Genomic DNA, 16,209 nt, shown 5'->3' with positions numbered 1-16,209 from the left:
TTCCACTCCACTCCATGCCACTCCACTCCACTTCACTCCATTCCATTGAATTCCAATCCACACAATCCATTCCATTCCAATCTATTCCATTCCACTCCATTCCACTCCACTACAATCCAGTCCACTCCATTCTATTATATTCCGTTGCACTCCATTCCTATACACTCCATTCCACTCGATTACTTTCCATCCACTCCATTCTACTCCACTCCATTCCTCTACACTCCATTCCATTCCACTCCATACCATTCCATTCTATTATATTCCACTACATTCCACTCCAGTCAACTCCATTCCACTAAACTCCACTCCATTGCATTCCACTGTACTCCATACCATTGTATTCCATTCCATTCCACTCCATTCCATTCCACTCCACTCCATTCCTGTCTATTCCTCTCCATTCCACTCCACTCCACTCCACTCCATTCCATTCCATTCCACTGCACACCACTTCAATCCATTCCCTTCCAATCCATTCCACTCCAATCCATTCAATTCCACTCCACACCAGTCCACTTTCTCCATTCCTTTCCATTGCATTCCATTCCACTCCATTCCACTCCACACCACTCTGTTCCAGTCCACTGTATTCCATTCCATTCCATTCCATTCCACTCCACTCCTTTCCCCTATATTCCATTCCACTCCACTCCGTTCCGTTCCATTTCATTCCACTCCAGTCCATTCCATTCCACTCCATTCCAATCCTTCCACTCCATTCCTCTCCTCTCCACTCCATTCCATTCCATTCCATTCTATTCCTCTCCTTTCCTATCCACTCCACTCCATTCCACTCAACCCCATTCCATTCAATGCCATTCCATTTCACTCCACTCATTTCCCTCACTACATTCCAGTACATCCCACTCCATTCCACTTCATTCCATTCCATTCAATTGCACTCCATTCCATTCCTTTCCACATTATTCCACTCCACTCCACTCCATTCGACTCCGTTATCCTGTATTCCACTCCATTCTCTTATACTCCATTCCACTCCACTCCATTGCCTTCCATTACACTCCAGCTCCACTCCACTCCATTGCCTTACACTTCATTCTACTCTGCTCCATTGAATTTCACTACACTAAACTCCACTTCAGTCCACTCCACTCCACTCAATTTCAATCCACTCCACTGCCTTCCATTCCACTCTACTCAATTCCATTCCATTCTACTACACTCCATTCCACTCCACTCTATTCCTCTCCATTCCACTCCATTTCACTCCATTTCACTCCATTCTAGGCCACTCCAGTCCACTCCTTTCTATTCCATTCCACGGCACACCACTTCAATCTAATCGCTTCCAATCCATTCCACTCCAATGCATTCAATTCCGCTCCACTCCAGTCCACTCTCTCCTTTCCATTCCACTGCATTCCATTCCACTCCACTCCACTCCACTCCGTCCCACTCCACTCTATTCCATTCCATTCCACTCCACACCATTCCACTAAACTCCATTCCACTCCACTCCATATTGTTCCATTCCATTTCATTCCACTCCATTCCATTCCATTCCATTCCATTTCACTCCATTCCAATCCTTTCCACTCCTTTCCTCTCCTCTCCACTCCATTCCATTTCATTCCATTCTATTCTTCTCATTTCCTATCCACTCCAGTCCATTCCACTCAACCACACTCCATTCAATGCCATTCCATTTCACTCCACACAGTTCCCTCACTACATTCCAGTACTTCCCACTCCACTCCACTTCATTGCATTCCATTCATTTCCACTCCATTCCAGACTATTCCAAGCCATTCCACTCCACTCCACTCCATTCCACTCCATTCTCCAGTATTCCACTCCATTACATTCAACTCCATTCCACTCCACTCCATTCCCTGCCATTACACCCCAATTCCACTCCACTCAATTGCATTCCACTTAATTCCACTCTACTCCTTTCCATTTCACTGCACTCAACTCCAATTCAGTCCACTCCACTCCATTCCCTTCCATTACACTCCAATTACATTCCACTCCATTGCATTCCACTTAATTCCACTCTACTCCTTTCCATTTCACTACACTCAACTCCACTTCAGTCCACTCCACTCCACTCCACTCCATTTCATTCCACTCCATTCCATTCCTCTCCGTTCCACTCCATTACATTCCACTCCATGCATTCTATTTTATTGCACTCCACTCCACTTTACTCCTCTCCACTCCATTCCACTCCACTCCATACCACTGCACTCCATTCCTTTCTATTCCATTCCACTCCCCTCCACTACATTCCACTCCACTCCACTACATTCCACTACAATACACTTCTTTCCACTCCTCTCCACTCCATTCCATTCCACTCCTCTCCTCTGCATTCAATTCCATTCCATTCCACTCCATTCCATTCAATTCCTGTCTACTCCATTCCACTCCTCTCCATTCCTCTCCATTCCATTCCATTCCATTCCATTCCATTCCATTCCATTCCATTCCATTCCATTCCATTCCATTCCATTCTACTGCATTCCACTCCACCACACTTCATTCCGCTCCACTACACTTCATTCCATTTCATTCCACTGCATTCCACTACATTCCATTCCATTCCACTCCTTTCCACTCCATCCCATTACATTCAGCTCCATTCCGCTGCACTCCACTCCACCCCACTTTACTCCACTCCCTTCCATTCCACTCTCCTCCATTCCATTCCATTATACTCCACTCCATTTGTCTCCACTTCATTCCACTCATTCCACTCCATTCCAGTCCTCTCCACTCCACTCCACTCCGTTCCATTCTATTCCATTCCACTCCACTCCACTCCATTCCATTCCATCCCACTCCATTCCGTTCCATCCCATTCCACTCCACTACAATCCATTCAATTACATTCCATGCCACTCCTCTGCACACCACTCCAATACACTCCACTCACTTCTACTCCAATACACTCCACTCACTTCTACTCCAATACACTCCATTCCTCTCCTCTCCATTCCTCTTTACTCCACTCCAGTCCAATCCATTCCATACCAGTCAACTCCACTCCATTCCTTTCCACTCTGTTCCATTCCATTCCACTCCATACCATTACTTTCGGCTACAGTAAACTCCACTACACCACACTTAAGTTCTCTCCACTCAAACCTATTCCACTCCACTTCACTCCTCTCCAATCCTTTCCATTCCATTTCATTCCACTGCCCTCCATTCAATTCCATTCCATCAATTCCATTCCATTAATTTCCTTGCTGTCCACAGGATCTCACTCTGTCACAAATGCTGGATTGCAGTGTCACCATCTCAGCTCATATTTCTCTTCAGCCTACCATTGCATTCAATTGCATCTTATTCCATTCCATTATGTTTCACTCCACTTCACTCCATTCCATTCCGTTCCACTCCAATCCATGTCATTCCATTCCCTTACACTGCACTCCACTCCATTCCACTCCATTCCATTCCATTCCATTCCATTCCACTCCATCCCATTCCATTCAGCTCCATTCCACTGCACTCAATTCCACCTCACTCCACTCCACTGAACTCCACTCCCTTCCATTCCACTCTACTCCATTCCATTCCTTTCCATTCCACTCCACTCCATTCCATTCCACACCATTGCACTCCACGCCATTCCTTTCAACTCCACTCCATTCCACTCCACTCCTTTCCATTCGACGCCATTACACTCCACTGCACTCCACTCCACTCCACTACAATCCATTTCATTCCATTCCATGCCACCCATCTGCACTCCAATACACTCCACTCCATTCCACTGCACTCCATTCCACTCCACTGCACTCCATTCCACTCCACTCCATTCCTCTTTACTCCACTCCACTAAACTCCATTCCATTCCACTCCACTCCACTCCATTTCATTCCACCCTATTCCATTCCATTCCATTCCATTCCATTACCTTCCACTCCTGCAAACTCCACTCCACCCCACTCCACTTCTCTCCACTCAACCCCTCTCCACTCTACAACAATCCTCTCCACTCCACTCCTTTCCACTCCTCTCCATTCCACTACATTCCATTCCATTCCATTCCATTCCATTCCATTCCATTCCATTCCTTTCCAGTCCATCCCATTCCAAACCTTTCCACTCCACTCTTCCATTTCACCCCACTCCATTCCATTCCATTTGTTTCCATTCCACTCCACTCCATTCTACTCCTCTTCTATCCATTCCATCCCATTCCATGCCACTCCTCTGCACTCCACTCCAATACAATCCACTCCATTTCACTCCACTGCACTCCATTCCACTCCACTCCATTCCTCTTTACTCCACTCCACTCCACTCCATTACATTACATTCCACTCCACTCCACTCCATTCCATTCCACTCCTTTCAATTATTTTCGACACCAGTAAATTCCACTCCACCTCACTTAACATCTCTCCACTCAACCCCCTCCACTCCACTCCAATCCTCTCCACACCACTGCAATCCACTGCATTCTACTCCTCTCCACTCCATTCTACTCCTTTCCATTCCTCTCCACTCTAGTCCACTCTAGTCCACTCCATTCCATTTCATTCAGTTCCATTCCACTACTGTCCATTCCTATCCACTCCACTCCACTCCATTCCATTTCATTCAATTCCATTCCACTCCATTCCATTAGAATCCCCTCCAGTAAACTCCAATCCACCGTACTCCACTTCTCTCCACTTCAGTCCACTCCACTCCACTCCATTCCACTCCACTGCACTCCACTCCCCTCCATTCCACTCCATTCCATTCCACTCCATTCCACTGCACACCATTCCATACCATTCCACTCTACTCCATTCCTTTCCATTCCACTCAATTCAATTCCACTCCACTCCACTCCACTCCATTCCACTGCACTCCACTACATTCTTCTCCAGTCCACGCCATTCCATTTCATTCCATTCAATGCTATTCCTTTCCCTTCCACTCCACTCCATTCTATTCCATTCCAATCCATTCCATGCCACTCCACGAAACTCCACTCCACTCCACTCCATTTCATTCCACTTCTCTCCAATCCCCTCCACTCCACTCCATTACACTCCAACCCATTCCATGCCATTCCACTCCAATCCATTACACTCCACTCCACTCCATCCATTCCATTCTTTTCCATTCCATTCCATTCCACTCTATTCCATTCCATTCCATTCCATTCCATTCAGTTCCATTCCATTCCTCTCAATTCCATTCCATTACAGTCCATTCCACTAAATTCCACTCCACTCCACTCCATTCCAGTCTATTGCACTCCATTCCATTCCACTCCATTCCACTCCACTCCATTTGATTCCATTCGACTCCACTCCATTCCAATCCACTCCAATCCATTCTGCTTCATTCCCCTCCTCTGCATTCTATCACATTCCACTCCACTCTACTCCACTCCATTTCATTTCACTCCACTCCACTACATTCCACTCCATTCCATTCCATTCCACTCCAATCCATTACACTCCACTCCACTCCATCACACTCCACTCCACTCCATCCATTCCATTCTTTTCCATTCCATTCCATTCCACTCTATTCCATTCCATTCCATTCCATTCCATTCAGTTCCATTCCATTCCTCTCAATTCCATTCCATTACAGTCCATTCCACTAAATTCCACTCCACTCCACTCCATTCCAGTCTATTGCACTCCATTCCATTCCACTCCATTCCACTCCACTCCATTTGATTCCATTCGACTCCACTCCATTCCAATCCACTCCAATCCATTCTGCTTCATTCCCCTCCTCTGCATTCTATCACATTCCACTCCACTCTACTCCACTCCATTTCATTTCACTCCACTCCACTACATTCCACTCCATTCCATTCCACTCCATTCCATTCCATTCCATTCCACTCCATTCCATTCCTTTCCATTCCATTCCATTCCATTCCACTCTGGTCCACTGCATTCCACTCCACTCCTCTACATTCCATTACATCCAATTGCATTACACTCCATTCCAATCCTCTCCTCTCCACTGCACTCCACTCCACTCCATTCCACTCCTTTCCATTCCATTCTGCTCCATTCCACTTTAACACACTCCACCCCACTCCACTCCAATTCATTCAATTCCCTTCCATCCCATTCCATTCCTCTGCATTCCATTCCACTCCAGTTCACTGTATTCCTGTCCACTCCACTCCATTCCATTCCATTCTACTGCATTCCATTCCATTCCATTCTACTGCATTCCATTCCATTCCATTATTTCAAGAATATTTCACTCAGTCACCCAGTCTGGAGTGCAGTGGCGCCATCTCACCTCCCGTTCCGTTCCATTCCACTCTGCTCCGATCCTTTCCATTCCATTCTGTTCCACTCCACTCCACTCCACTACATTCAATTTCTTCCGATTCCATTCCAATCCATTGCACTTCTTTCCACTCCAGTGCACTCCACTCTACTCCATTCCCCCCCATCCGATTCGATTATGCTCCATTCCATTGCACTCAACTCCACCCCACTCCAGTCCACTTCATTCCATTCCATTCCGTCCCATTACATTCCTCTCCATTCCACTCCAATTCACTTCACTTCACTCCACTCCACTCCAGTGCACCTCATTCCATTCCATTCCATTCCATTCCATTCCATTCCATTCCATTCCATTACTTTCTTTCGAGAGTATCACTCTCTGTCACCCATCCTGGAGTGCAATGGCACAATCTCAGCTTCCATTGCAATCCATTTGATTCCATTCCATGCGAAACCTCTGCACTCCACTCCACTCTACTCCACTCCATTCCATTCCACTTCACTCATCGTCACTCCACTCCATCTCTTTCCAATCCACTCCACTCCATTGCATTCCACCGCACTGCACTCCATGCTGCTCCATTCCATTCCTCACCACTCCAATCGGCTTCACTCCACTCCATTCCACTCCATTCCATTCCATTCAATTCCATTCCATTCCGAACTATTACTCTCCACTCCATTCCACTCCATTCCATTCCATTCAATTCCATTCCATTCCGAACTATTACTCTCCACTCCATTCCACTCAATTCCTGTCCATTCCCCTCCACTCCAATGCATTCCACTCCAGTACAGTCCATTCGATTCCACTCCACTCCACTCCACCCCTCTCAATTCCACGACATTCCATTCCATTCCATTCCATTCCACTCCCCTCCATTCCATTCATTTCCAAAACATTCCTGTCAACTCCATTCCATTCCAATTCACTCTAATCCACTCCAGTCCACTCCTTTCCCCTCCTTTCCATTCCTCTACATTCCACTCCACTCCACTGTCTTCCACTACTATCCAATCCATTCCATTCCTGATAATTCCACTCTCTTCCACTCTACTCCATCCACTGCATTCCAGTCCACTCCTTTCAACCCCATTCCACTCCACTCCATTCCACTCCACTCCACTCCACCCCATTCTACTCTACTTTTTTCCATTCCATTCCTTTCCTCTTCTTTCCAATCTACTACATGGCATTCCACTCCATTCCATTCCATTCCATTCTTTTCAGACCTTTCCACTCCACTCCACTCCATTTGCCTCTACTCTATTGCATTCCATTCCACTCTGTTCCATTCCATTCCTTTCTTTCCACAGGATCTCACTCTGTCACGAAAGCTGGTGTGCTGTGGCACAAACACACCTCACATTTCTTTTCACCATTCCATTGCAATCCATTCCATTCCTTTCCATTCTATTTCACTCCACTCCACTCAACTCCTCTCCATTCCACTCCATCCCTTTCCATTCGACTTCATTCCACTCCACTCAACTCCTCTCCACTCCAATTTACTCCACTCCACTCCATTCCATTCAATTCCATTTCATTTCACTCCATTGCATTCCATTCCTTTCTTTCGACAGGATATCACTGTGTCACCTAGGCTGGAGTGCAGTGGCAAAATCTCTGCTCACATTACATGACAACATTCCATTGCATTACATTCTATTCCATTGCATTCCATTGCATTCCATTGCTTTCCATTCCATTCCATTCCATTCCATTCCATTCCATTCCATTCCACTCGGTTCCACTTCACTCCACTCCACTCCACTGCATTCCATTACATCCGATTCCTCTCCACTCCATTCCACTGCTCTGCACTCCACTGCAATCCACTTCACTCCATTCCACTCCATTCCATTCCATTCCTGTTCATTCAACTGCACTCTACTCCACCCCACTCCACTCCACTTCATTCAATTCCATTCCATCCCAGTCCATTCCTCACCATTACACTCCACTCCACATCACTCCACTCCACTCCACTCCACTGCATTCCATTCCATTCCATTCCATTCCATTCCACTGCATCCCACTGCATTCCATTCCTTCCTTTCTTTTGAGAGTATCTCACTCTGAAACCCAGCCTGGAACGCAGTAGCACAATCTCAGCTCCAATTCCATTTGTTCCATTCCGTCCCGTACCACTCCGATCTGCTCCGGTCCACTATGTTCTGCTCCGCTTCACTGCACTCCTCTCCATTGCGTTCCATTTCATTCCATTCCACTCGACTCCATTCCACAACATTCCATTACATCCGATTCCATTCCATTCCATTCTACTCCTCTCCACTCCACTGCACTTCACTACAGTCCATTCCACTCCACTCCATTCCACTGCACTCCACTCCACCCCACTTCACTCCACTTCATTCCATTCCATTTCATCCCATTCCATTTCATCCCATTCCATTCCTCTCCATTCCACTCCACTCGACTTTACTGCATTCCACTCCCCTCCAGTATACTCCATTCCATTGCATTCTATTCCATTCCATTCCACTGCATTCCATTCCATTCCTTTCTTTCAAGAGTATCTCATTCTGTCAACCAGCCTTGAGCTCAGTGGCACCATCTCTGCTCACATTTCATTTCACCACTCCATTCGAATCCATTCCATTCCACTCCTCTCCACTCCACTCAACTCCACTCCAATTCATTGCACTCCCCTCCATTCCACTCCATTCCGGTCCACACCAATCTTTACATTCCAACCCATTCCATTCCACTCCTTTCCCCTCCACTCCACTCCACTCCATTCCATTCCATTCCACTCCATTCCATGCCATTTCTTTCTTTTGACAGGATCTCACTCTCTCACCCAGGCTGGTGTGCAGTTGTATGATCTCAGCTCACATTTCATTTCACCTTTCCATTCCATTCCATTCCATTCCACTGCCCTCCACTCCACTCCACTCAATACCACTCCACTCCACTCCAATCCATTGCATTCCATTCCATTCCAATCCCTTTCATTACAATCCTTTCTTTCGACAGGATCTCCCTCTGTCATACAGGGTATAGTGCAGTGGCACAATCTCGCCACACATTACTTTTCTGCATTCCATTCCCTTCCATTCCATTCCACTCCATTCTGTCGACAGGATCTCCCTATATCTCAAAGGCTGTAGCACAGTGGCACAATCGAAGCACACATTTCTTTTCTCCATTATATTCCAATCCAAACCACTCCACTTCACTCCATTCCACTCAACTCCTCTCCATTCCATTCCACTCCACTCAATTCCATTCCACTCCACTCCATTCCATTCCACCCCACTCCACTCCATTCCACTCCATTCCACTCCACTCCATTCCACTCCACTCCACTCCATTCCATTCCACTCCACTTCACTCCTCTCCAGTCCACTCCACTCCACTCCATTCCATTCCATTCCACTGCACTCCACTCCACTCCGCTCCACTCCACTCCAATCCATTCCATTTCATTCCATGCGATTCCATTCCATTCATGTCTTTCCACAGGATCTCATTCTGTCACAAATGCTGTAGTGCAGTGGCACAATCTCAGCTCACATTTCTTTTCAACATTCCATTGCATTAAATTCCATCACATTCCATTCCACTCTATTTCACTCCACTCCACTCCACTCCATTCCATTCCACTCCATCCCATTCCATTCGACTCCATTCCAATCCACTCAACTCTACTCCACTCCTCTCCACTCCACTGCATTCCATTCCATTGCATTCCATTTCACTACAGTACATTACATTCCTTTCTTTCGACAGGATGTCACTGTGTAACCCAGGCTGGAGTGCAGTGGAACAATCTCAGCTCACGTTATATGTCAACTTTCCATTGCATTCATTCTATTCCATTATATTCCATTGCATTCCCTTCCATTCCATTTCATTCCATTCAATTCCATTCCATTCAATTCCATTCCATTTCACTCCTTTCCACTCCAATCCACTCCATTCCAGTCCTCTGCATTCCATTCCATTCCACTCCATTCCATTCCATTCATTTCTTTTGACAGGATCTCACTCTGTCACCCAGGCTGGTGAGCAATGGCACAATCTCAGATCACATTTCATCTCACCATTCCATTCCATTCCATTCCATTCCATTCCATTCCATTCCATACCATTCCACTGCATTCCAATCCACTGAATTCCACTCCAATCCATTCCATTCCATTCTATTCCAATCCCTTCCATTCCACTCTTTTCTTTCGACAGGATTTCCCTCTGGCACACATTCCATAGTGCAGTGGCACAATCTGAGCACACATTTTTTTTCTACATTCCATTCCATGCCAGTCCATTCTATTCCATTCCATGCCAGGCCATGCTACGCCACGCCATGCCACGCCAATACACTCCACTCCATTCCACTCCACTCCACGGCATTCCTATCCACTCCACTCCATTCCATTCCACTCCAGTCCTCTCCTCTCTATTCGAGTCCATTCCACTCCACTCCGGTCCATTCCACTCTTCTCCATTCCATTCCACTGCACTCCATTCCACTCCATTCCATTCCAGTCCATTACATCCCCCTGCACTCCATTCCATTCCACTCCACTACCCTCCACTACACTCCATTCCACTCCATTCCACGCCATGCCATTCCATTCCACTACACTCCATTCCAGTCCATTCCACGCCATGCCATTCCATTCCACTACACTCCATTCCAGTCCATTCCACTCCATGCCATTCCATTCCACTGCACTACACTCAACTCCATTCCCCTCCACTCCATTCCACTCCTCTCCACTTCATTCCATTCCACTTCACTCCATTCCACTCCACTCCACTTCATTCCACTTCATTCCACTCCACTCACTGCACTTCACAGCATTCCGTTTCTTTCAATTCCATTGCATTGCATTCCATTCCATTCCGTTCCATTCCATTCCATTCCGTTCCATTCTATTCCATTCTGTTCCTTCCTTTCAACAGGGTCTGACACTGTCACATAGGCTAGAGTGCTGTGGCACAATCTCAGTTCACATTTCATTTCACCATTCAATTTCATTCTATTCCATACCATTACATTCGATCCCGTTCCATTCCTTTCATTATATTCCATTCTATTCCACTCCAATTCACTGGACTCCAGTCCATTCCATTGCATTCCATGCCACTCCTCTCCTCTCCACTCCACTCCACTCGTCACCGTTCCATTCCATCCCATTCCATTCCACTCCATTCCACTACACACCACTCCAGTAAACTCCACTCTATTCCATTCGATTCCATTCCATTCAATTCAACCCCATTCCACACACATCACAAAGTTCTTTCTCAGAATGCTTCTGTTTACTTTTTATGAGAGGATATTTCTGTATCCACAGGAGACCGCAATGCAATCAAAGGATCCCTCTGCAGATTCTATAAAAGGACAATTTCCAAAGTGTTAAATCAAAAGAAATTTTCAACCCTGTTAGGTGAATGCACACATCACAAATAAGTTTCTCAGAATGCTTTTGTCTGGTTATTATGTGAAGATAATTCCTTTTCCACAGTAGGCCTCAAAGAGTTCCAAATATCCACTTGCACGTATTACAAAGGAGTGTTTCAAAACTGTTCAATGAAAAGAACGGTTCGGCTTTGTGTAATGAATGCACACATCACAAAGAAATTTCTCAGAATGCTTCTGTCTTGTTTTTATGTGAAAATATTTCCTTTTCCACGATAGGCCCCAAAGTGCTCCAAATGTCCACTTGCAGATTCTACAAAAAGAGTGTTTCCAAGCTACTCAATCAAAAGAAAGGTTCAACTCTGTGAGATGAATGAACACATCACAAAGAAGTTTCTCAGGATGCATCTGTCTGTCTTGTTTTTATGTGAAGATATTTCCTTTTCCACCATAGGCCTCGAAGCCCTCCAAATGTCGAATTGCAGATTCTACAAAAAGAGTGTTTCCAAACTGCTCAAAAAAAAGAAAGGTTCAAGTTTGTGAGATGAATGTACACAGCGAAAGAGATTTCTCAGAATTCTTATGTTCGGTTTTTATGAGAAGATATTTCCTTTTCCACTGAAGTCCTCATAGCACTCCAAATGTCCACTTACAGGTTCTACAAAAAGTGTTTTCCTAAACACCACAAACAAAAGAAAGGTTCAAATTTGTGAGTTGACTGCACACATCACAAAGAAGCTTCTCAGAATGCTTCTGTCCGGTTCTTAAGTGAAAATATTTCTTTTTCCACCATAGGCTTCAAAGCGCTCCTTAAGTCCTCCTGCAGATTCTAGAAAAAGAGAGTTTCCAAACTACTCCAATGAAAAGAAAGGTTTAATTCAGTGGGAGGAATGCAAACATCTCAAAGAATTTTGTCAGAGTGATTCTGTGTAGTTTTTATATGAAGATATTTCCTTTTCCACCATAGGCCTCAAAGCACTCCAAATGTCCACTTGCAGATAGTACAAAAAGGGTGCTTCAAAACTGTTCAATCAAAAGTAAGGTTCAACTCTGTGAGATGAATGCACATAACACAAAGCATTTTCTCAGAATGATTCCGTCTAGTTTTTTGTGAAGATATTTCCTTTTCCACCAATGGACAATAGGTGCTCCAAAGGTACACTTGCAAATTCTACAAAAAGACTGTTTCAAAACTGGTCTATCGAAAGAAAGGTTCAACTCTGTGAGATGCATGCACACATCACAAAGAAGTTTCTCAGAATCCTTCTGTCTAGTCCTTAAGTGAAGATATTTCCTTTTCCACCATAGGCCTCACAGTGCTTCAAATGTCCACCTGTAGATTCCACAAAAAATGTGTTTCAAAGCTGATCAATCAAAAGAAAGGCTCAACTCTGTGACATGAATACACATATCACAAAGAAGTTTTTCAGAATGCTTCTGTCTAGTTCTTATTTGAAGATATTTCATTTTCCACCATAGGCCTCAAAGCACTCTAAATGTCCATATTCAGATAGTACAAAAAGGGTGTTTCAAAACTGCTCAATCAAACGTAAGGTCCAACTCTGTGAGATGAATGCACCTATCACAAAGAAGTTCGTCAGAATTCTTCTGTCTAGTTTTTATGTGAAGATATTTCCTTTTCCACGATAGGCCTCAAAGCGCTCCAAATGTCCACTTGCAGATTCTACAAAAAGAGTATTTCAAAACTGCTCAATCAAAAGAAAGTTTGAAGTGTGTGAGATGAATGCACACATCACAAAGAATTTTCTCAGAATCATTTTGTCTAGTTTTTATGTGAAGATATTTCCTTTTCCACCATAGGCCTCAAAGCTCTCAAAATTTCACAGAGTTCAAACTTTCTTTTGATTGAGCAGCTTTGAAAGACTCTTTTTGTAGAATCTGCAAGTGGACATTTGGAGCTCTTTGAGGCATATCTTCGAAAAGGATGTATCTTCACATAAAAACTAGACAGAAGCATTCTGACAAACTTCTTTGTGATGTGTGCATTCATCTCACAGCATTGAAACTTACTTTTCATTGAGCAGTTTTGAAACAATCTTTTTGTAGAATCTACAAGTGGACATTTGGAGAGCTTTGTGGTCTATGGTGGAAAAGGAAATATCTTCACATAAAAACTAGACAGAAGCATTCTGACAAACTACTTTATGATGTGTGCATTCAACTCGCAGAGTTGAACCTCACTTTTCATTAAGAAGTTTTGAAAAACTCTTTTTGTAGAGTCTTCAATTGGATATTGGAGCTCTTTGAGGCCTGCGGTGGATAACAAAATATCTTCATATAATGACTAGACAGAAGCATTCTGACCAGCTTCATTGTGATGTGCTCATTCATTTCACAGAACTGAACCTTTCTTTTGATTGAGCAACTTTGAAAAACTCTTTGTAGAATCTTCAAGTGGACATTTGGAGTGCTTTGATGCCTATGGTGGAAAAGGAAATATCTTCACATAAAAACTAGACAGAACCATTCTGACAAACTTTTTGATTGCGCATTCATCTCACAGACTTCAAACTTTCTTTTGATCGAGGAGCTTTGAAACATTCTTTTTGAAGAAACTGCAAGTGGAGGTTTGGAGCGCCTTGAGGCCTATTGTGGAAAAGGAAATATCTTCACATAAAAATTGGACAGAAGCATTCTGACAGACTTCTTTGTGATGTGTGCATTCATCTCACAGAGTTGAACCTCACTATATATAGGGGAAAAGGAAAGATATTCACATAAAAATTAGACAGAAGCATTCTTACAAACTTCTTTGTGATGTGTGCATTTATCTCAAAGAGTTGAAAATTACTTTTCATTGAGCAGTTTTGAAACACTCTTTTTGTAGAATCTGAAAGTGGACATTTGGAGCTCTTTGTGGCCTATGGTGGAAAAGGAAATATCTTCATATGAAAACTAGACAGAAGCATTCTGACAAACTCCTTTGTGATGTGTGCATTCATCTTACAGAGCTGAAACTTTCTTTTGATTCACCAGCTTTGAAATGCTCTTTTTGTAGAATCCGTAAGTGGACATTTGGAGCACTTTAAGGCTTATGGTGGAAAAGGAAATATCTTCATATAAAAACTAGAGAGAAGCATTCTGACAAACTTATTTGTGATGTATGCATTCATCTCACAGAATTGAAACATTCTTTTGATTTAGCAGCTTTGAGAAACTCTTTTTGTAGAATCTGCAAGTGGACATTTGGAGAGCTTTGAGGCCTATGGTGGAAAATGAAATATCTTCACATAAAAACTAGACAGAAGCATTGTGATAAACTTCTTTGGAAGTTTGTATTCATCTCTCTGCTTTGAAACTTACATTTCATTCAGCAGTTTTGAAACACTCTTTTTGTAGAATCTGCAAATGGAATTTTGAAGTGCTTTGTGGCCTCTGGTGAAAAAGGAAATATCTTCACATAAAAACTATACAAAAGCATTCCGACAAACTTCTAAGTGATGCATGCATTCATCTCACACAGTTGAAACTTTCTTTTGATTGTGCAGCTTTGAAACATACTTTTTGTAGAATCTGCAAGTGGACATTTGGAGCGCTTTGGGGCCTATGGTGGATAACGAAATATCATCATACAATAACTAAACAGAAGCATTCTGACAAACTTCTTCCTGATGTATGCATTCATTTCACAGAGTTGAACCTTTCTTTTGATTGAGCAGCTTTGAAAAATTGTTTTTGTAATATCTTCAAGTGGACATTTGGAGCGCTTTGTGGTCTATGGTGGAAAAGGAACTATCTTCACATAAAAACTAGACAGAAGCATTCTGACAAACTACTTTGTGATGTGTGCATTCATGCCACAGAATTGAACCTTACTTTTCGTTGAGCAGTTTTGATACAGTCTTTTTGTAGAATCTGCAAGTGGACATTTGGAGCAATTTGTGGCCTATGGTGGAAAAGGAAATATCTTCAAATAACAACTAGACAGAAGCATTCTGACAAACTTCTTTGTGATGTGTGCATTCATTTCTTCGAATTGAACTTTACTTTTGATTGAGCAGTTTGAAACACCCTTTTTGTAGAATCTGCAAGTGGACATTTGTAGCACTTTGAGGCCTATGGTGGGAAAGGAAATAGCTTCACATAAAAACTAGACAGAAGCATTCTGACAAATTTCTTTGTGATGTGTGTAATCATCTCACAGAGTTGAACCTTTCTTTTGATTGACCAATTTTGAAACTCTCTTTGTGTAGAATCTGCAAGTGGACATTGGGAGCACCTCAAGATCTATGGTGGAAAAGGAAATATATTCACATAAAAACTAGACAGAGGCATTCTGACAAACTTCTTTCTTACATGTGCATTAAATTCACAGAGTTGAACCTCACTTTTCATTGAGCAGTTTTGAAACACTTTTTTTGCAGAATCCGCAAGTGGACATTTGGAGCGCTTTGAGGCCTATGGTGGAAAAGGAAATGTCTTCACATAAAAACTAGACAGAAGCATTCTGACAAACTTCTTTATGATGTGTGTATTCATCTCACAGCGTTGAAACTTTTCATTGAGTAGTTTTGAAACACTCTTTTTGTGGAATCTGGAAGTGGACATTTGAA

The sequence above is a fragment of the Pongo pygmaeus genome, chromosome 17 (assembly GCF_028885625.2).
Source record: "Pongo pygmaeus isolate AG05252 chromosome 17, NHGRI_mPonPyg2-v2.0_pri, whole genome shotgun sequence".
In the NCBI taxonomy this organism is placed as follows: domain Eukaryota; kingdom Metazoa; phylum Chordata; class Mammalia; order Primates; family Hominidae; genus Pongo; species Pongo pygmaeus.
Note: the sequence above shows the minus strand (reverse complement) of the source record.